This window comes from Pan troglodytes, chromosome 4, assembly GCF_028858775.2.
Source record: "Pan troglodytes isolate AG18354 chromosome 4, NHGRI_mPanTro3-v2.0_pri, whole genome shotgun sequence".
Taxonomy (NCBI): Eukaryota; Metazoa; Chordata; class Mammalia; order Primates; family Hominidae; genus Pan; species Pan troglodytes.
In genome coordinates this window covers 152976307-153000046 of record NC_072402.2, presented here as the reverse complement: position 1 = coordinate 153000046, position 23740 = coordinate 152976307, and positions in this window count along the sequence as shown.

Below are 23740 nucleotides of genomic sequence, written 5' to 3'. Positions count from 1 at the left end.
CCACCCGCCTCGGCCTCCCAAAGTGCTGGGATTACAGGCGTGAGCCACCGCGCCTGGCCAATGAAGACTAACTTTTTATATACAGCCCAAGATGCAAGACAATTACTTTAAAATCATTCCTCTGGAGAAGGCAGGCAGCTTAGAGATGGGTAGATGGAGCCTCCCCCACACTGAGTCAAGGTATCTGGGTCTGAAGCATCTCAGGCTTGCCTGAGGTAGACGAATGTTCCCACCTTATCAGTGTATTTCTCTTCTAATTAAAATGCATGAACTCCTGTAAGCTCCAGATGCCCAGGGGAAGGAGGGGGGCAGCAGGAGGGGAGGAGAAGAGAAACAAACTCCGAGGATCCTCTTTCGTTTAAAATCCAACTTTAAAAAAGTGTATTGCTTAAAAATGTAAGCAACTGACCTCGCCAGAGCATTCTCTATGGAGACACAGAGACACTAAAGGAGAAGGAAAGATAAAAGACAAGAACAGATGCCTAGAGGCACTTCTCCCAATGAGGTGGGGCTCCTTATGGACTGGTAGCACCCAATTCCTTAAGACGAATCTTTCTATCTCAGCTGCACTTCCCAAGTGATAGTACGGTAGGGCGCCAAGAAGTAGTTTCCATAAAAGGACTATGGATTATAATAGTACTAGTTAACCTTTACTGTGTAATCCCTTTGTGCCAGCACTTTGAATTCATCATCTCATGTAGTTCTTACAAGAATTCTTTTACTATTATTATCCCCACTTCACAGATGAGGAACCTGAGACACGAAGAAGGTAACTTTCTTAGCCCTTATAGCTAATAGATGGTAAAGATGGGATGCAAACCCTAGAAATGCAATAATAATCACTAACATTTATTGGGCACTAACTAAATGCCAGATGATGCAAATACCTTCAGTTCAACATTTCATTTAATCCTTATAACAAACCTAGGAGGTAGCTGTTGTCATGATATCCATTTTACAGATAACTAAGCTAAGTTCAGAAACTTTGGCGCCCCACTCAAGGTTACACAGCTGGTAAGTAGTAGAAACAGGACCCAAACCCAGAACTCAAATTCATCTAGTTGAAGGTCATACTCTACACACCACACCAACTAGACAAATAGCTGAGTACAAAGAAGAGGATGCAGGGTCTTATAATGGAAATATCATGGGTTGCAGAAGGCTAAGGGGCAGGGGGAGATGAATTTAACAAAGGCCATTATGAAAGGCTGCATTGAGAAATGACCTTTGTTCAGGACCTTGAATTATGCCAAGGGTAGCAAGCCTGTCAGCATAATGCATTCCAAGCAGAGGAGGGTTTGCAACAGGTGGAGAGGGCCATATCCATTGAACAAATATGGAGTCATCCAGGGCAGGCTTTGGCCTTCATTGCGATCATCTGCAGGACTTGTCAAAGCTCAGACTACTGGACCCCATCCCCAGAGTTTCTGAATCCAATAGATCTAGGATGGGACCCAAGAATCTGCCTTTCTTACAAGTTCTCAGAGGAAAATGATGTTGCTGGTCCAAGAATCACACTTTAAGAACAGGTGATCCAGGAAGCCTGGCATGAAAGATGAATGTGCAAGTGGGAGGAAGGTGAAATGCAATGGAGATGAAAATGGGGAGGAAAGAGATGGAAATACTTAGAGAGCAGCTGCTCTGTGGCACACACTTTATAAGATACTTCATAGCACAAGGCAGTTTGAGGCTCTGACATCACCCCCTGTACAGATGAAGTACTTTTTGACCCAGCCCCTGTCCTCTGACCAACCCAGGAATCTTCTCTCCAAACTCCTCCTGAACTTGGAGTTAGATGTGCTCTCCCCTCCAAAACCAGCATCACACTGCATTATAAAGACTTGTTTTATGTGTGTTTCCTCCTCTATGCAATGTTAGGCTTAAAATTAAGGTCCAATATTATGTGCCCCTTTGACATCTGAAACCAGGAGGGCTTCAAATGACCAATCACAAATTACCCTCCCAACTCTGCCCCCACAGGTAAGGTCCTACTGATCAAGGGAGACCAGATGCTGTTCTTCCTGATTCCTGAGTAGGAGCTTCCAGTTCCTGGCCAGCCCATGGAATTATTCAAATAAGCCAATCATATCCTCCTATGGGAACCGAGGGGCACCACACCCTCTTGATACTACAAAGCCCACCTCTCACTGAGCCTGGTTGTTCACTCTTTTCCCAACTACAACCCCCTAAATGAGCATATATGACTAATAAAATGCTGTTGATGCTATTTGTCCAGTGTCCGGTGTTATGCATTCAGTCATCTCCATAGCCCTAGGGTGGGAATCCTTCCACTGGGGTGAAAAGAAGTGGATTAAAACACCCTAGATGATGAGCCCCATGAGAGGAACATTCTGTCCATCTTGCTCATTGTCCTCTCCATAGCCTGGCACAGCCCCACAGCGTGGCAACAGTGAATTAAAGACACATGGGATTGAGTTGCTTCAAAACCTCATAACCGCCCTCCCAGCTCTTTTTCTGACCAATGGAGGAACTGAGACTGGAGGGTTGACGTGAGTTGCTGGGCCTGCTGTCGGCCCACAGCTGAAGGACAATGTCAGGGGAGAACACAGAGTTTCCCTTGCTGGTAAACAGGACCCTGGAGGCAGACCCATTCACTCTGTGGGCAACCCTGTCACACCAACTGCACTCCAGTTCAGGGGCTCAGTGGCTACAGGAAGCTGCCCAGGGTGGTTTTAAACCACCTTCCTTTTCTGCCTAAGCAAGTGCAAACATGAGCGGTTGGGCCTGATGCAATGAAAAATTTCATCTCCAGGAAGCTCTGTTCGAGGCACATGACCTTTGTGTATATTCTCATAATTCCAGAAGTAGTACATGGTGAGTTCTAAGAGGGTTGGCCAATGTGCAAAAGCATCAGGATGAAGTGCTTTGAATCCGAGGTGCCTTGATTGTACACCAGGAGTGACGCCAGGGAATTTGGGATCTAATCAGCCCTTACCAAGCTCATACCATAAAAATCATGCAGCAACAACCATGACCTCCACTTCCTGCAACCAGCTCTGTAGAAGGCTCAGTGTGTACAATATGCCATTTAACTTTTTATGTCTCGGCTCTATTGCCCAGGCTGGAGTGCAGTGGTGCAGTCATAGCTCACTGTGGCCTCAACCTCCTGGGATCATCAAGTAATCTTCCTGCCTCAGCTTCCCATGTAGCTGGGACCACAAGTGTGCACCACCAAGCTTGGCTAATTTTTTATTTTTATTTATTTATTTATTTATTTATTTTGGTAGAGACAAGGTCTCACTTTATTGCCCAGGCTGGTCTCAAACTCTGGCCTCAAGTAATCCTCCCGCCTTGGCCTCCCAAAGTGCTGGGATTACAGGCATGAACCATCATGCCCGGCTGCCATTTAATCTTCATGGCAGAGCTGAGAGGAGGGTATCATGATTCCTGTGTCACAGATGAGGATTCAGAGGCCACAAGGCCTTCGTTTTGGAGGAAGACGAAAGTCAAAGAACACAGTGAGTAGCACAGCTAGGGTGTGAACCCCAGATTTTGTGGCTCCAAAGCCTGTGCTACAAATGTTCCCTTTGTGTCCTGGATATGACGGAGGGGGATCCAAGACAACAGATGGCACAAAGTTTGTCTGCTGAGAATTTACAGCCTACATAGAGAAGAGAGAACACACACAGGGAAAAACAACTTAAGAGATCTTATAAAGCAACATACAAGGAGGCTGGAAGTCTCTTTTCCCACTATGGAAACGCTGCATTTGCTCACACCAAGTGACTTCTCTTTGGGGGTAAAAAAATCAGTATGAAACTTGCAGGCCTATTTAAAACAACATCAATAAGAAAAGCAGCTAATATTTAGTGTGTTTTCCTATGTAACAGACACTGCTAAGTGTTCCCAGGGAAAACTGAAGGCCCATTTGGAATAATAATACTTTCTTCCATTCATCAAGCACTTCATTATATACCAGGTATTGTTCTAAGGGCTTTACATACACTCTCTTACATATAGTCTCAAAATGACTTTAAGAGATCATGGAAGTATTTGTTCCATTTTACAGATGAGAGTTAACACAGAAAGGTCAAGACTGGAATTTCAAACCAGAGTTTGTGACCCATTTCTGGGTTTTGAATTTAATTCAGGAGGTCATGACAAGCATTGTTTTAAATAAACAGATGAGAGAGGAAAAACTATAGGAGGCGGGAGGGGAATGAAATGAAACAGAACGTATCAGAATGCATCACATGTGGTAAGGGTATTATTTCATCCATTTTATCTGTATGTGTATGTGAGTGTAAAATGTTATAAAATGAAATTATTACAGCGGGTCTCTGTGGAAGGTCTGAAAGCCACTTTGCCAGGAGTCACACAGCCAGTGATTTGCAGCCAGGGTTCAAATCTAGATAGACTATCTCCAGAGCCCACACTCTTCACCTCTAAACCAGTGCTGTACAGTAGATATATAAAGTAAATCTACACATGTAATTAAAAATGTTCTAGTAGCCACATCTAAGAAGTTTTAAAAGCCACATTAAAAATTAACTATTAAGGCCAGGGGCTGTGGCTCATGCCTATATTCCCAGCACTTTGGGAGGCCGAGGCGGTGGATCATGAGGTCAAGAGATTGAGGCCATCCTGGTCAACATGGTGAAACCCCATCTCTACTAAAAATACAAAAATTAGCCGGGGGTGCTGGCGCACACCTATAGTCTCAGCTATTTGGGAGTCTGAGGCAGAAGAATCACTCGAATCCGTGAGGCGGAGCTTGCAGTGAGCCGAGATCATGCCACTGCACTCCAGCGTGGTGACAGAGCAAGACTCTATCTCAACAAATAAATAAATATTAACTATTAAAATTAATTTTAATTATAAGAACACACGGACACATAGAGGGGAACAACACACACTGGGGCCTATCAAAGTGTACAGGGTGGGAGGAGGGAGAGGATCAGGAAAAATAACTAATGGATATTAGGCTTAATACCTGGGTGATGAAATAATCCATACAACAAACCCTAATGACACACGCTTATCTATGTAACAAACATGCATATCCTACACATGTGCCCCTCAACTTAAAAGTTAAAAAATATTAATTTTAATACATTTTATTTCACCCATCAAAAATATTATTTCAATATGTAAAAATTAATTCTGAAATTAAATCAATAAAAAATGAGGGTTCTTTTAAACTTTTTTTGTACTAAGTTTTGGAAACTTGGTGTGTATTTTACATTTTCCGCACATCTCAATTCAGACTAGCCCACCTAAAAATGCTCAGCAGTCACAGGTAGCTAGTGACCACCACATTGGACAGTGCAGCTCTAAACTATGCTATATCGAATATCCCCTTGGGCCCAGGTCCTGGTCCTCAGATTTCACCACAGGGGAAAATTCTCTGTCATATATATATATATATATATATATATTTATTTATTTATTTTTTGAGATGGAGTTTCACTCTTGTTGCCCAGGCTAGAGTGAGGTAGTGCAATCCTGGCTCACTACAACTTCCGCCTCCCAGGTTCAAGTGATTCTCCTTCCTCAGCCTCCCAAGTAGCTGGGATTACAGGCACCTGCTACCACGCCCAGCTAATTTCTTGTATTTTTAGTAGAGATGGGGTTTCAACATGTTGGCCAGGCTGGTCTCAAACTCCTGACCTCAGGTGATCCATCCGCCTCAGCCTCCCAAAGTGCTGGGATTACAGGCGTGAGCCACTGCGCCCAGCCTTCTCTGTCATATTTCATTCATCCCTGTTAACTCCCAGTGGCCTCCTCCTTCAAGTAGTTCCAGAATATTTAAACCCAAATGCAATGTCCATTGTTATTAGTTTCTGCTCACCTTGGCTACTTTCAGATGTCATATCTTTGCTAGGCTTTGAGGGAGAAAAGCTGGTGGGAAAGGCAACCACAGCAAAGGTGTGCTGGAACAGGGTGGGGACAAAGGCCCCAGAGAGTAGGAACTGTGTGAAGTATTGGTCTCCAGTGAGTTGTCTGCAAAGCTGCAGGCTCACTGGCAGCCGAACACCAGCTTTTAATAGCACATTCTCCTGTTTGGTTTTGCAGACACACTCTTGATACTTCACACTCAGCTCTGACAGAAATCAGCTGACCCCATTTCCATTTGTTTGCCAAAATAAGCAAACCATGGAATTGCAAAAAGACTGGCGCCTGGACAGTCATTGAAAGAGGAAACAGCTATAGAGGGACTTGAGAATTACCCATTAGACACTCTGATAAATATCACTTCTAAATATGCGGTAACCATGTTTCATGACAGCCCTGCCAGGATCACAGTGCTCCAAGGCCCAAGTGGCCATGACCTAAGGCGCTCCTGTGAGGTGAGGGAGCTTCATGCAGACACGTGGAAGGGTAGTGCTTCGGTGTCCAGCTGCTGCCAGGGCTGGGCAGCCAGGGCAGACATCCTCCTGCTTCCTGCACTTCGCAGCATCTCCTGGCCCTGCAACCATTGAGGCCACCGTCATATATTGAGGCCCAGAGTGCTTGTCAGTCCATTGATCTGGTTTTCAAAGGGACTGGCAATCCTCACACTGTATGGGAGAGGGGTAGCCTCACCATGGGGAAAACAAAGCTGGGACTGAGAGAAAACTGTCAGTCACTTCTGCCTAGGTAGTGTGGCATCACTCCCTCAGACTGAGAAATGAAATTGTGAGTCATGAGGGGTTTGTTTATGGCAGTGGAAGAGATCAAAAGTTCTTCTACCTTTCACCGGCTTCCAATTTACCAAGCAAGTTCTGTGTGTCAGGCCCCCTAGTTGGGTCCTGGGTGCTCAGATGCACTGCTTGCCCCCCTTGCAGCTGGGAACTCACACACCAGCCAACAAAATAGACTGCAGAGAGCACAGCATAGCCAGGGCTGTGGGAGGGGGGCAAACCACATAGGGTGGGGACTTGGAGGAAGAGATAATTAATGTGGCTGGGGAGGGTCAGAGATGAGCAACTAGTGCATATGGGATCCTACAGCTGGTTCCTTACAACTTAGGAGCACTTCTGAGCATTGTATTGAATCTCATAATTTCATTAGGTTCAATAGGATATACACTTCAGCACTGAGGAAACTGAGGCCCAGGCATCAATGTACTCATTCATAAAATAGGAATAAAGCTCAATATGAGGCATAGATTGGACACTGGATAAGGGATAGCCAAGCATAATTATTCGATGATAGAGATGCCTGACCTGTCTACTCTGCCCTCCTGCATCCCTGCAAGAGAAGCTGCCCCACCCCCACACCACAGTCTGCCTCACAGCCTCTGTACAGGACAGCCACCACATGACCATGCCTATCAGAGTCTCTTCCCTAGGAACAGGGAACTGAGACCAGACACTTATTTTACTCTCTATGGACCACCTGGGCTGAGATGTTATGGAGAGCTACCTAGACAGCTCTTTCCCCCACATTCATGAAGAAGCAAAATTCAAGTCTATTTATAAAAGCCAAAATGTGGAAACAACACAAATACTCATCAGCTGATGAATGGATAAACAAAATGTGGTGTATCCATATAATGGAATATTATTCAGCCATGAAAAGGAATAAAGTACTGATAATCTACTATAACACAGATGAGCCCTGGAAACATTATGCTAAGTGAAAGAAGCCAAACACAAAATGCCACAGGTAATAGGATGATCTTTACATGAAATACCCAGAATAGGCAAATCCAAGAAGACAGAAAGCAGCTTAGTGGTTCCCAGTAGTAGAACGAGGAGGAATGAGGAATACCTGCTTAATGGATGTGGGGATTCATTTTGGGATGATGAAAATGTTCTGGAACTAGATAGTGGTGACATGCCATTCTTTTGGAAAAAAAAAAAAACTGGTTTCATTAAGTTTGTGTCCCTCATAACTAAAAATCACTAAAATATAAATGGGTATATTAATGCCTTCTCTAGGGCGCACAACTGTTAGAATCCACAGCCTGGACTCGGATCGTTGGTCCTGTGTCCTGCTGATTGCCAGTCTAACTCCTTCGCCACACTACTTCCTTACTTAACCTGGAGGGGAAAGACTTTTGCGTCTCTTAAGGAGATAGCTGGCTGCTTCCCAAAACCTGCCAATGGGTGGTAAGCCCCCATCCAAGGGCGTTTACTTTGGGTCCTGTCAGCAAAAAACAGACTTTATTAAGAGGATGTTAGCAGACCTCTTTGCTTCCCTGCTTTTGTGAGAATTCTTAATGGCTCCAATGTGCATATGTCGTTTTTCAGCAAAATCTAATATTTATGTCATTTCCAGGGGAAGAACATTTGCAGCCTTTGTAATACATCACTTCTCATCGTTTTGCTCCACAGCACAGGATGGACAAATCGCTCAGGTATTTGTCAGTATACCTTCCCTCACCCACTTCCGAGGTGCAGGGTTAGGCACATCGTTCACAGAGACGGAAAAGGGAGTGAGATGCCAGGACAAAAACTGAGCCAACATGGCCAACATTTCCTGATCTGGCATTTTTTAGAATCCTGGATCTAGAAGTAAAGATCTTGACAGTTTAAAAAGTCATAGAACTTTTGTATTTTTTTTAAGTCAAACCTTTGATTTAGCTATAAAGTTTTAATGTTTAATATTTATGTAAAGTCAGTGATTCCTGTTGTTACAGCTTAAATTATAATATAAATAGCTAATGTTTAGAGGAGCAAAGACAGAGATAAAGATGGTGGGGTGGGTATGTATCGCCTGCTTCCAAGTTACTTACAAGAAGATGAGGGTGTGTGCATGTGAGAGTGTGGTAAGTTCTAGGTACACACTTTATGTGCATTATCTCATGATCTTATCTCACTTTTTGTGCATGATCTCAATACCAGTGAATGGTATTGTCCTCCCTTTGCAGATAAAAAAACTGAGGCTAAGGTTTCAGGATCTGCCCCAGGTTCCAACATTAGATTAGTGAAAGAGACAGTTCTGATCTCAAAGCTCCATATTCTCAATCACCATAATATAATAAAATGATTATATCATAAATATTTTAGAGTCACATATTGAGCGGAAGACATAGTGCTTTTCAGCACTTTATAATTTGCAAAGTGATTTCACACTTAACATTGCTTTACTGTACAGACCGTGAAAGCTGTAGCACTTCTGAGATGAAAGAAATGATAAGGGGCTGGAGACAACACCTAAGATTCTATAGATGGCATGGCCTTCAGAGCATGGGTTATATTTTAATAATTAGCGAGAGAGTGAGGAAGGCAACATAGGATTGGGAAAACAGCCTCCAGGTGGCATATCTCCCAAAAGAAACTGGAAGTATGGGAGGTGGATAATAAATAGCTGTTTGGGTGAGGTATGATTCTGGTCTCTTAATTCCCAGTATGGAATATAATCACTGATGAAGTGTCACAAAGACACTTGCTTTGGGCGTCCTTCTTCATGGGCAGCTGATGATGATGATGATGATGATGATAGTGCCAGCTACCATTCACCAAGCAATTTAAACTTGAGCCAATCACTAGGCTGAGCACTCATGGTGAATTATCTGTTTTGATTACCTCCTCTGGTAACCAACCACAATTCTCCTGTGGGTAATCACATGCACACATTTTCAGGCTACATGGTTCTCTCAAAGCTGAATACAAGCCCAACTCCTAGGGTGAGTTATGGGACCCAGGTCTATGACAATTGGAGCATCATATATGAATGAATACTGGCCTCGATATTGGTTCAGAGATGGACATGATAACCAATCAGAGCCAATGATATGACTTTTTCCCTGAAAGGAAACAGGGGTTGGAACTACCACTGCTATCTTATTAAAGGTACAAAGTTCAGATAACATTGTCTGAGCCTGGAATCCAGCCGTCGCCCCAGACTTTTGCATTTTGGTGACCAATAAATTGCCTTTTTGCTTATGCTGATTTGGGTCAGGTGTTGGACGTTTTCAACGGAGGAAGCCTTAATCAATATAAGCACTTACAAATACCTCAGTTAATCCTCACAAAAATACCATGAGGTAGGTATTATTTATATGGTATTGTTTTCTCTCCCACCCCCCATTTGTTAGATGAGGAATTGAGGCTCAGGGAGGTGACATCAACCTGCCCAGCTGGTAGAGGCAGGATTTGAACCCAGACAGTGTAGCTCTAGAGCCAGCATTCCTAACCACCTCAACGGTTGTCTGGAGTCTAAGTCTGCTCTTATGAAACAGGACTCTCCACAAGCCCCAAATAAGCCTTTTTACTCAAAATAGTTCTGAAGGCTTAAAATACCTTAAAGGGTGTAAATTTTCTCAAGCTCCTTTAGGTTTGCAATGATCCCTTTTTGGCTTCCGTTGTCTCCCTGAAAGGAATCATTTAAGCAATAAAAATGTCTCTTTCCAAGTCATCCTTCAACTGCTGACACTTCACTTTCCCAAAAATTACAGATAAAAATAACAATGCACAGAAGCAAAGACTACATAGCTGCTAAAAGGGATAGGAGGGAAGGAAAGAGGAGATCCTGACCAAATGTTTTCTGTGTTGGCATACAAGAAGTTTTGAACCACTCTTCAGGGTCATTTTAGAAATCTTTTTCTCAATTAAGGTGTGTTTTTGCCAATCACACACACACAAAAAAATCTTACACTGGTGGCATAGTGAGCCACAGCTGCTACTTCCTAAATGCTTTGGAAATTTAAAAATAAAATAAAGTAAATACTGGCAATGAGGACAGTTTGACACGCATATCTCATCTGGGTAATTTTCTCTCTTTGTTCAGTTTCAAAGCAATTTACCAGAGACTCAGGAACTCCTTGATGAAGGAATAAGTAGCAATCTTGAAATGCAGTGAAAGCAAGGAGACTGTGCCATGCTGGAACCATGGCCTCAAAGAACTAAAAGACCTATTGGTATTCCCAAGGCACATCAAAGACACACACTAGTCATGAGTATTGCTTGGCTTAATCAGTTTAATCAAGGGAGAGAGCTCGGAACTGGGAGCAGAAGTTCTAGTTCAGACTGCCACTAACTAACTTTGAGCCTCAGGTTGCCAATTATAAAACGACTTGAGAAGACCATATATTTTTGGTTGGAGTCTAATAGTTAAGAGGTTATATAGCATAAGGAATAAAACCATGGGCTTCGGAATCAGAAAGAGCTGCATCCACACCCAAAGCTCTGTGATTCACCATCGATGAGACCTTGAACAAGTTACTTAACCTCACAAGTCTTAGTTCTTCATCTGTAATGTGAAATAAATACTGCCTAATTCTTAGAACTATTGCAAGAGTTAAGAGAGTGGGGGGAAATACACTTAGCCCAGTTCCTTGCCCAGTATGAGGAGAAAAGTAAAAAGATTAACCATCACTATTTTCATTAGCATTATTAATAAGGTTTAAATTTCTGTATAACTACAAAAGCAATAATGTCCTCATCAAAGGCCATATCACAAAGCTTCCTGGAAAATGTCAGCAATATAAAGATTTAGCCATTAATAGCAAACCTTTTTTTTTTTTTTAATCATCACTGTTCTTACTAAAATGCAAGGATGTGAGGATATCCGACTAGTCCCTAGCATATGTTGACATTATAAAGACTTGGCCTCAATTTGACTCATGTGAAACTTTGAGTGCCAACAGATGGGCAGGTTACCCTGAAACCCCGGCAATGCTGCTGAGCCCAGCCACTGTCCAGCACAACCTTCATATTACCTTTAAGCTGACCTTGCGAGAAGCTTATACTTTTGTTGCATATTGAGTCAGGGCTGTTCTCCCTCAAGGACCGTCCGTTATCATTTGGACTCTGGCCAAATGATTAAGAGAAAGCATGCTTTGTCATCCACAGGTCTTCAGCCTAAGAGTAAGTCTGGCAAACCTCACGACTTAACAGCATCTGCTTGGCCAGAAATCTGATTTTGACCAGAGGGTATAAAACACCCGAGAGAGGGAATATGGCATGGGATTTGGCACTACCAGAGAAGTGAGATAAATTAAATAATTGTAGGCAGGGTGTAGTGGCTCACGCCTGTAATCCCATCACTTTGGGAGGCCGAGACGGGCGGATCGCGAGGTCAGGAGATCGAGACCATCCTGGCTAACACGGTGAAACCCTGTCTCTACTAAAAATACAAAAAAGTAGCCGGGCATGGTGGCACATGCCTGTAGTCCCAGCTACTCGGGAGGCTGAGGCAGGAGAATGGTATGAACCCAGGAGGCGGAGCTTGCAGTGAGCCGAGATCACGCCACTGCACTCCACGCTGGGAGACAGTGAGACTCCGTCTCAAAAAATAAATAAATAAATAAATAAATAATTGTAGCTAATTGTAGGTACAGTGGCTCCTTTGTCACTTGGTTTCTTGGCCTCCAGGTGGCACATCTCCCAAAAGAAACTGGATCTGGTTGAGTTATCCACCCAGCTGCCTCCAGTCTCTGAAACTCAGCAGCTCTCTGTGGTTGCACCATGACATTTAATGCTTAATTATACACCATCTGATGGTAGTCTCTGATTTCTCATGAGTTTCAAGGAAGAGTGAAGAGAAACCTAGAGTAGGAATCAGAACACCAGACCCCAGGCCCAGCTCTGAGCTCTTCCTCCATCAGACATCCTCCATGGTGCTCACACGGCCATGGGCACGTACAGCAGCCATGAGGTGTGCCATGTGGATCCCCTTTCAGGAAAGGAAATATAAGGAATGCAGTTATTTGAGTCTGCAGTGGCAGCACCTCTGGATCTGCTTCAGCTTTGAAGCTGAGGCCATGTTTTTGTAGGAAGCCAGTGACTAAACATGGACAGATCCTAGGGCCTTGCCATTTCTCCTCAACATGGGGATCCTCTACTGGCCCATCTTTGTTCTGGAGCTCTCCACCTGTCAGATATGCACTGTGGTCTGAGGCTGTCACTCCCCCAAATCCTGCTCCCTCCCTGTCTTCCTTCCATAGGTGTCAGATGGGCATGCTGATCTGACAGCTTGCCCTGATCCATCAGCTTCCTTTCCTTATACATTTTGCAGGAGTCACCACTCACTCATGCTCCTATCTCAGTCTCAACATCTCTTTCCTGGAACACCCAATTGACACAGTATTCACTTTTCTAAACCTACTTACTATTCTTTTAAAATGGACCTCCTCTTCCTCCTCATCATCAATATCATCATTAAAAGAGAAGAGGATGAAGAAGCAGGAGAAGGGACAAAGAGTTCTGGAGGATAATATTCTGAGGTATAAACAGAATGTACCCTCCCAATTTCTTCACACCCTGTGATCACTCCACCACCAACATCATGTACCCTGAGGTATGCTTCGCATTCAGGGATGGTTGAGAGGGCAGAAATGCACTGAACCTGTTTCTGAGTTTTTCTGTTCCACCTTCTAAGTCATAAGAGCCAGGCTTTTTGATGTTCAGGCATTTAAGTCCTGAAGCATTAGGGACAAAGTTTGTGCCCCAACAAAATAGATTTGAAAGATAAATTGCTACAGCTAGTGATCCTCTAAATAAGGATTAAATGGACTAAGAGGAAAGGGGAGGATGGTAGGTTGGAGGGCAGGTGTGAGTGGAGCTTGGCATTTTGAAGGGAATGGGCCTGGAGGAACCACTTGAGGGTGATTGGCTGCAGCATCGTGGAGACCAAGCCTCCCTTTGAGAAAGCACCAAACTTCTTCCTGCCCCTGGGGCCCAGAGGGAGCCAAACCAGCACCATTGGTTTCCCAGTCTTCATCTAGGGGATACCCGGCCAAGCACTGCCACTGACGAGTGCAGCCGGCAGGAGGATTACCTCTCTGAGCTCTGAGAAATTGCTCAATCGCCATCCAACTCATGTGAGCAACCTCTTCCTCAACAGCTTGGGGTGCCCATCATCAGCCTACAGCTTCTTGAGAGAAAGGATGAACCCTAAATACCTAAAGGAATAGAGCTGATGGTGGCATGAAAAACAAAGCAACCCTCACCCCAACTTGAGATGGTGGTACAGAAACAGTGGTAACAATATTTTTATATAGTTCTATAGATAGCTGAATATGTGCCAGTTACTGAGAGCTGTTCTTTCCAGACATAACTCCATGACACCTCAAAACAACCCCCTGAGATAGGTAACAATGTCATCCCCATTTTACAGACACAGTAACTGAGGCTCAGAGAGGCTCACCAAATTGCCCAGACTCACTTAGCTGTGAATGGAACAGCAGAGTTACATGTAATTCAGATTTCTTTCAGGTCTTTACACTAAACTCCTTGAGGACAGGAAATGTCTTAGACTTTGCCTCTTCCCACCCCCAGTCAGGCTAGTGCTAGGTAGCTAGAAGATTCTCAGTAAATGTTTTGTGCTTTTACCAACTGATTTAGATATTTTCCCCCTACAGAAGGAAAGAAAAAAAAAACTGCTTGAAATGTGTGTCTCCAGTTCCTTAGCACCAGGAAAACTCCTGGTGCCTCAAAGGAGGTGGGAGGCAGTGAGTGTACATCCACAGGAGAGATCATATTTCAGTCTTTTCATTTCATTTGACAGGAGAAATACTGATTAAAATCAGCGGAACATGTCACAAAAGGGTAACTGGGTTCTTCATTTTTTTCTCTGCAGAGGCAGCTGCAACTGTACTTATAGGAGATAACTCTTCATGCATAAAATTACTAACAGACACCATCTATCTGATGAATGTCTTTTCCATAATAATTTATATCACTTGATCTATTTTCAAAGGTTAGTCTTACATTAAAATTACAATTCTGAATAGGTCAGCCTGTTATTTAAGGAAAAATTATTTCACCTCTTCATGTTAGTGTTGTGTTTGGATAATGATCAGGTTTTCATTTCTAGCCCCCAATGAAACCATGGAAGAAATTGCTTGTTTGACCTAACCTCTGTCACCCTGAATCCTATTCTTTGATTCACGCTGACTCACTGACAGTTCTTAGCCTGCATGTTTCAAGACACTTTATTCCCATTCTTGTCTTCTTGTTACTTTTATACCTTTTTCTCACCTCTTTGACCATCTCTGCCCATTTCCCCTCCACCCCCAACCATCCCACCTTTCAAATCCAAGAACATTCTTGAGTCCTCTCACTGGACACACAGCCCTGTATTTGTGTCATCATTGGTCCATCCCATTTCATTTCTAAAGAGGTAGTATCAGGCCAGGTGTGGTGGCTCACACTTGTAATCCCAACACTTCGGGAGGCTGAGACGGGTGGATCAGCTGAGGTCAGGAGTTCAAGACCAACCTGACAAACATGGAGAAACCCTGTCTCTACTAAAAATACAAAATTAGCTGGGCTTGGTGGCACATACCTGTAATCCCAACCACTCGGGAAGCTGAGGCAGGAGAATCACTTGAACCCAGGAGGCAGAGGTTGCGGTGAGCCAAGATCACGCCATTGCACTCCACCCTGGGCAACAAGAGCGAAACTCCATCTCCAAAAATAAAAATAAAGAGGTAGTATCTTTACAGAAGGTCCACAATACCTCCTCTAGCTTTCCCCGACTGAGACTTATTCATTTAACAATAAGAACAAGGAGTTTCTGGAGTTAATGGGAAAAGGACTAGAGAGAACCCAGTCTGAGTCCTAGAAGATCTAGGTAAGTCAGTGAACCACTCCTGTTTCCCTTTTTTTTTTTTAATAGGATGGAAAAAGCACAGGCTGTGAAGTCAGATGGTATAATCTGGGGTTCAAATCCAATATTCCTCATTACTTAGCAGCCTGGGGCAAGACAATATTTGACAGTTTGTTTTCTTTTTCTATAAAATGAGACTAGTAATCACTTAGCAATTTGTTGTAAGAACTTATAAGTTAAATACGAAAAATATTCCACAATGCAAATTCAATAAAAGGCATTTAATAAAAATGTGTTAAATGAATGAGTGTATAATCAATAGGTGGCAACTATTATTATTGAGAAAATCATTTTTAATGAAATGTTTGCTTAGCCAAGAAGACTAGAAATGGTAAGTTGAAGGAAAATAAGTTGGCCTGGTGAATAGTGGTTAAAAGAATGGATCCTTCAGGCCTAGCTTTGAGCCCTGACCCCACCAATAACCAGCTATGTGAACTTTTGACAAGTTGCTCAACCCCCAGTTTTCTAATCTGTAAATGTGACAAATAATACCCACTTCATCAGCCTTGGGGAAGCTTAAAAAAGAAAATGCCTGGAAAAGACTTGGCACAGTGCCCATCATAGTGTAAGGCCTTTCTAAATGGAAGATCCTATTGCTAAGATGAATATCAAAGAGAATGAAGAATCTCAGTTGCCTCCACTTCGTGGTACAATTATTTAAGTCGATTGAGAAAATGCTTTGTAACCAGAAAGTATATAAACACATAAGGAATTGTTATTGTTATTAGGAAAAATAATGATGCAACAAATAAATGACTTGTGTTGGAACAAATGCAAACCCCACAAGGCCTGTCTGCAATTGACATGTGTCAATGTGCACATGTGCTTGAGAAAGGTATGGGGTTGGCTTGTTTAATTAAAGGATAATTTCTGTTGTTGCTCTCTAAGTGTACAAAGTCATAAAGTGTGGATGTTTAAAAGGGAGGCTGAAGTAATGTGTGGAGAATGTAATTGATACTCTAAAGCTGTTGATTGTAAATATGCTCAGGAGGTAGATAAGTTCACACTGTTTTATAGCAGGAAGGCTTTTTATTGGTAATTTCATGTAATTGTGAAACTGGAAAAATCACTGGACTGGAGGTTTTCTATGTTTCCAGCAGGGAGTATTTCCTGCTTCGCAACCCTGAAGAGCCCGAACCCCACCGCCACGCCCCCTCCACCCCTGGCCCTACAGCCACTGGCCATGACTATCCATTTTCTGGGTACAGGGTTTTCTCTGAAGGGACCAAGAGAAGGAAATAAAGAAAGCTCTTCAGATAGAAACAGGCCCATTGGTTGTTTTCCCAGGCTGGTTTCCACATTCCCAAGGGTGTCCATTACCCATAAGCCTGTGTTTCTTAGGGTTCTTTCGACTACAAATATCAGAAAACCCGTCTACACAGCTCTGCTGGGGAAGAGCTAATCTCACTGTGGTCAGGCCTTGCAAACTGACAGGAACCGAGACATAGAAAGCCTTCAGGAACCAGGAGATTGGCTCTCTCATTCTCATGCCCTTACTTCACACTGTGTCCCTTCCCTCTCTACTGTGGGTTTTCTGGTGTCTCTTCTACCTCATTTCCTTTACATCTGCCTCATTGTCTTTTAGTAGATTGGTTCCTCCTTTCCTCCACAAATATGGTGGAAGATTATTGCACCCCAGCTCTCAAGTTTGACTTAAGCTCAAACATCTAGCAAAGGATTGGCTTCCTAGCTGAGAGACCATTGGGCCAGGTGTCCACCATCTTTATCTATTGGGTCACATAGTAACAACATGGCTGTCATGGCATTCTGAGGCAGTAGTCAGAGAAGAGTCATAGGTGGCACAGATACCCTAATAGATCTCTAATGCACTGAGGTATAAAGATATGACAGTAAGTTTTTAATTCCTAGAGATGAAGCCCAGCTACTGAATTAAAATGTTAACAAACACAGAGAGGACTTACCCATGCATGGTTTACTCTTTCCTCAGCCTTAATGGAGCCAAGAGGTATATGATGCTCCCATTTCAAAAACCGTCTTTCACGTACTCAAAAGAGGCATGTGGTGGAGTTAACCTTTCAATTCTACCTTAATGACAGTTTGGCGTACTTCCTTTTGACATCAAACAAGTATTTTCATTACCTATGGAGCACAAATTACAGCCGAGATGGAAGCACCCGTTTGAGGTCAATGTAGGTTTGGTTTTTTTTTTTTTTTTTGCTTTGGAAGAAAGCCACAGATAAAATCTGAGGACCTCACTGTGACTTGATTTATATCTACACAACACAGAATAAATAGGATTAAATGCCAGATGTGTTGACAATGAATTTTCATAATGGCCTCTTTCTTCAAACAGCATTGTTCTAAAAGTATTACCTCATCACTCAATTGGTATAACAAGCCAAGGGCTGTTTCTTGCCATGTTATAGCTGACAAAACTGAGGTTCAGAAGGATGAAGTGTTTCCCAAAGTCGACTGACTGGTAAACGGTAGTCAATACTAAAGTTCACATCTTCCCAGTTATAATCCAATTGCCATTTTGCTATATCACTTTGCTTCTTTATGAACTACTGGATCTTTTTCCCTTTTCCTCTCCAGAGCTATCGTCCACTCTTCTCCATCCTGTTTGGTGCTCCAGGGGGATGACTTTATCAGTTGAATTCACAGAATTCCTTGGCCTCTGGCTTCTAGTGAATTCAGTCAATAGGAAGCACCAGCAAGAAATCAGAGTGAGGTCAGAGTATTTTTTGGACTCCTTCTTGCAAGATCTCTCTCTCTCAAAGGCCAGAGCTCCTACTGGATAGCCCCTACTTTCTCTAGGTTTCAGTAACTCCCTCTTCCTCTTGACCTCATAGGGCTAAGTGTGGTAATATCGCTCAACTCTTGCTAACCCTAAAGTGCTATACCACCCCTTGTTGGTTTTCCTTACCCCTTCCATCTCTTCAGCTCACCTGAATTACCCTGAGTGTCTCATCTTTTTCCTGCCAAAACACTGATCAACAAACAGTGTGCATTAAACTCCTGATTATTGTGTGATTAAAGCTTATGTAGATATTATTTCTAATAGTGTAAATAATATCCTTTAAAAGAACAGATTTTACAATCTATTACTTGCAACTCACTACTCACAGATATTCTTTTGATTTTAGTCAGAGCTTACAAGTTTTTCCATCCTACATTCTAGCTTCTTTCCATCCATGCCAAAGGAAACATCCTTTACTGATCCGAGCCTTAAGTAGGCAGTCTGGGCAACTGGAACTCACTGCCATGGTTCCTGTCTACCACATTTGGGATTATCTCTACTCCTCAACACAGGATGCTCAAAAGAAGAGGAAATACGTAAAGGAATTGCCTTCCTTGAGGGACACATGGGAAAAAAGACTGAGACTGAGAGACAGAGAAGAGTGACCAAAAAACAGAGAGAGGAAGAGAGCTTGATAGACTGCACATAAAACTACAAACTTGCACAACCACAAGAGACAGCCCAGTCCATACTGACTGTGTATAGGCAGGAATTGTACCTGAATTTCAGTCAATTGTTTATTTTCTGAGATATTGATTCTGCATAAGACTAAATACAGAGGGTGTTAAGTGGGTCACCGTATTCCTCTCTCTTCACCCAGATATACATACATAGTAAGTCCATATTCCCCATGCAAATTACTCTGTATGGCTATTTTGGTGTTTACTGATCCCTGTCAGCCAACTGTGCTCAAAACACTAGCAACAATCATGCTCCAAATGACAAATTTACTCAATCAGAGTAGCTTTCCTATGTCTCATGACTGCCCCAGGATCCAGCACAGTGCCTGGTACACAGTGAACATTCAGGACATGTTTTGGATAAAAATGAATGCCTGCAGGATTTTGGAAATCCAAAACAGTCGAATCATGTCAGAGAGAGAATGGAAGAAGGGGGAGGGGCTCTAAGAGAAAAGAGACAATGCAGGATGTGCTGTCAGATGGCTTTCTGTGCTCATCTTCCTGTTCTCTCTCCAGCCACCTTGGGAAGAGTCACCCTCTCAGAAGCTGCCACTTCTACAGCCCACCAAACTTGGCTGCTTTCCTAATTCTAGCTGTAAATGAGCATTAATGCAGGCATTGCAACTCAATTTGTGTCTGCTTTGACCAAGCAATGCTTAACAATGGAAGAAAATAAGTCCTAAATTATTCTCAGAGGAGGGCACAGCATGGAGCAAGCTGAGAGGGTGGCTTGCACTGCATTCTGCTCCTTCACACCAAGGAGCCACAAACCTGTAAGCCACAAAGGATGTAATAAAAGACACCTCCAGCCCTTCTTGGCAGTCAGCACCTTGGTTTTTCCTGGGTAACTAAAAGACTCAAAAATAGTTTTTCAGACACCATTTTGAGTCTCCACAAGAAATTCAGAATGTTGCTGAAGGTAAAATATTCAGCTCTCCAGAAAGCAGGACCGAAAAGTGAATTCTTTACTGCTGCAGCAAAATGTTTTATTTTATTCTCTCTGGTAAGAAAAGAGCAGGCACCACCCCCACCACCTTCTACTGCACCCGCCTCCATAGAAATTTTGGGCACAGTCACACCACCGAACACTTCCCTATGCCTGACACTTCTTAATCCTCAGGATCCGGAGATTTCACTTCAAATACATTTAAGATACATTTTCCTGGGTTCTAGAGCTGGGACCTGCAGAAAATGCTTACATAAACAAAGTTGGATCTTACCTTGAAGGAACTTAAAATCTAGCATTTAATTTTATTTTCATGTATTTATTTATTTGCTTTTCAGCCTGAAAAGGATTGAGGTGGTTTACAGAAATGCAAATCTTACAAATGAGATAAAATGAAACTCAGAATCAGCTGGTGAAGAAATCAGGAAAGAAATAAAATGAGGACAAGAAACATAAGGTGAAGCTAGGAATAAAATTAACACCCAAATTACAGCCTGTAAGATTCTGTAGCTTGCTAGGTGTGATCCTCAATTTGACTCTAGGCTCCCTAGAAGACAGGATACAGTCTAGAAGAACAGACACGCCAGGCCTCCAAATAACCACAGGAGTGAATGATGTGAGCTCTGGAGCCAGGTCACCTGGGTTCCCCATCCCAGATCACAGTTATAGGATCTAAGCCAAATCACTCAATTTTTCTAAATTGCCCTTTCTTTATGTGCAAAATGGGGATAACAGTGCCTACTTCATAGGATTATTTGAAGAATAAAAGCATGTATGCCTATAAGAATATAAAGTACCCAGTAAGCACTTGCAGGTGAGTGAATATTGGCTTCCTTACTTCCTGCTAGGTTCTTTGGCTGGGTTACAAATTAAACTGACATAAGACAGGAGAAGAACCATATTAAATTACATATGTATGCAATGGAGTCCCACAAAATATGAGACTTGAAGAAGGGTCAGATGATTGAAGCTTATATAGCATCCTGAGCTACCCACACAAAGGAACAGGGGCTAGGGCTTCTGGAAGCAGGTAGCAACAAGTTATGGAAGGGTCAAGGGTGGAAATGTATGTTGAATAAAGATTGTCTCATTATGCAGATAAAAAGTATCTCAGGTAATAAAGGTTGCCTGAAGCAGCCCTTTTCCCAATACAGATACAGTTACTAATGTAGATTTCTCTTACAGTGGTAAATTTTCTTTTATGACAGGGCAGCTTTTCAGAGCCACTCTTGTGTCTACAGTTTCTCAGAATAACCAGCTCAGAATATACCAAAGAAGTATATTTTGGGGTGGCATATTTTGACTCTTACAGTCATATTTTGGGGTGATGTGTCCAGAGCCCTGATAGGCTCCATAAGCGCTGCCTAGTACAAGACAGAATATGACAAATGCTATAAGAGAAGTTCAAGTTTATTACCAAACATAGGAGAAAAAGATGGATTTTAACTAAAGATAGGGAAGGGATGTAGATCAGGAAGCATTTTGCACAGGAGACAGTAAGCAAGTGTACATTGAAGGAGAAGTCAGATTTTGTCCACCAGATGGAAGAAAAAAGAAATGGAAGGTATTTTGAGCCGAAGGAATAGTACAAATGTGAAAACAGAAAAGCACAGCATGTGCTAAAGGAACAATAAGTATTCGAGAATTCAGACATGAAGACACTTATCATCACCATATTAGTCAAGAAACTTGTAGGTATCAAATGGCAGAAACCCAATGCAAACTGGCCTAAGAAAACAAAAAACGTGGGTTGTAGTATTTCACATACCTTCGAAGCTCAGGGGTAGCTTCGGGCACAACTAGATCCAGCACCTCCAACAATATGTCATCAGAATTCTATTTCTGTCCTTCTCTCAGCTTTACTTTCGCCCACGTTTGATTCCTCCTCAGGCAGATTCTCCCATTGGAATACTACCCAGCACGTCCAAGTTTTCATGTCTCTAATCTCAGGTCAGTGGAATGGCCACGTAATCATCACTTAAGAGATGCTACGGGAATTTTAGAGAATTTCAGAGAATATTTCTGTTCTTCTGGGCAAAAGACAGGATGGTCCTGGGGCCATGTGCCTAGTGTTAGCCAAAAAAATATATGAGTGGAGGTGACTTTTCCACATACAGGAGTTGTAAGCAGCTGTCAGCCATATTCCCTTCACTTGTCATTGTGATCCTGGTCCTCTCGTGTCAAGATAAGATTTCATCAACCTGGTGAGCAGAGGTTCCAAGCCTCATCTCCTCTGTCTCAGGCTAACCTAATGGTTTATTCTACAGAAAGAGCTTGTTCATCTCACTTCCAGCATTGGGCCACTTGCCAACCAAGGCATCACTTTCCACTTGTCCGGTCCTAATCCTTGTACAGTGTTGGTGAACTCTCTCAAGGCGTGTCTTCTAGAAAAATCTCTAAACTCCTTTAACACCTTCTTCTTTTCCACAGACCAGAGGCTTTTATTTCCTACTAGTCAGATACCAATACCATATGGCCTACCACAAAATGCAGGGCAAGAATTGGTGGCTTCAACTCTGTAGTCAGGTAGATTCATGCAAGTCTCCAGGAGCTGGTTATCCCAGCCCTGATTTGACAAAGTTTCCTTCCATCCATGAACATTGGCAGGTTTTGTTTCTCACTGCTACTCATGAGTAAGTGAATCACCTGGTTATCCATTTTTTTGTATCTAAAAAAGGCAAAATTTCAGCCCTTCTGGGTTTTTACACAGGAAGCAGCTTCACGATGTGTATAATAGCGCACTGGCATTTGGCTGGGTCTGATACATGCCTGTACTAGGTGCAGGTTGTCTGGCAGCAAAGGAGTTATCAACACTTCCTGCCCTGCCCAAATTATAAAGTAGGCAACATCACCTTGGCTCGCCCAGCACCTGAATGTCCTGAGTTCCTTCCTTCTTTGCCGTCACAGCCTTCCTCACCTTTGCTGCTCTCTGCTGACAATTTAAAAACCCGACATGTGTTAATTCTCTCATTGTCTTCCAACCCACCCACTTATCACCTCAGTGCCATGCTCCCAGGTGGCAAGCAGAGAGGACTGTGGTTTGATGAGTTCATTCATGCCGTGGCTTTAATTACTGATAAGAGCTTGATTATACACATTCTCAAAGGCATTGGAAAGTTAAAAGAAAGTCCTTTTAGGTAGCAGTCCATGTCAAATGCAGTTCATGAAATCTATGTCCTTTTCATTCCCTTCTGAGTAATTCCTCTCTGTCTCTATCAAAGCCTTGGATACTCCATGGTTTACTAGGCAGAAACTTATCCATCCAACACAGCTACACGGATACAGCTTTGTGCTTTTAGACAATAACCACTTGAGAAAACCTGACCTTTTCCCCCACTCTTCCATTCAGCTTGTGTCCTGCTGAAAACAAGAGGACATCCTGCCACATTGTCATCTGCTCTGCCTTACTCTTGAGAAGTCTAGTTGGGAAAACAGGCCCTATAAAGAGAGACACTGCAATGCCATGGGGTAAGGACAATAAAAGTGATGGCAGCAGAGCACTGGAGAGCAGAGGTGGGGTCACCAACTGCCCAAATGGCACTGTCCCCTCAGAACTCTTGCATTTGCTTTCAACGCAAAAGGGCCCACAGCAAATTATCACCATCCAAGAAAGAGACAGTTCAATGGGAATCCGGGCTGCCATGTTGCATAAGTCCAGGGGCCACACCATTCATCCAAGGGAATGGAGCTCCTGGAGGTGTGCCACAGAGTGATGCTTTTAGGAGGAGACAGCACAGTTAACAAGAGGCTCTTTCAAAACTTAGCAGCCAGTTCCACCTACTCTGTTGGGCAGATAAACCCACTCTGGGCAGTTGATGGAGATTCTTCTACACTTCAGAAGATTTTCTA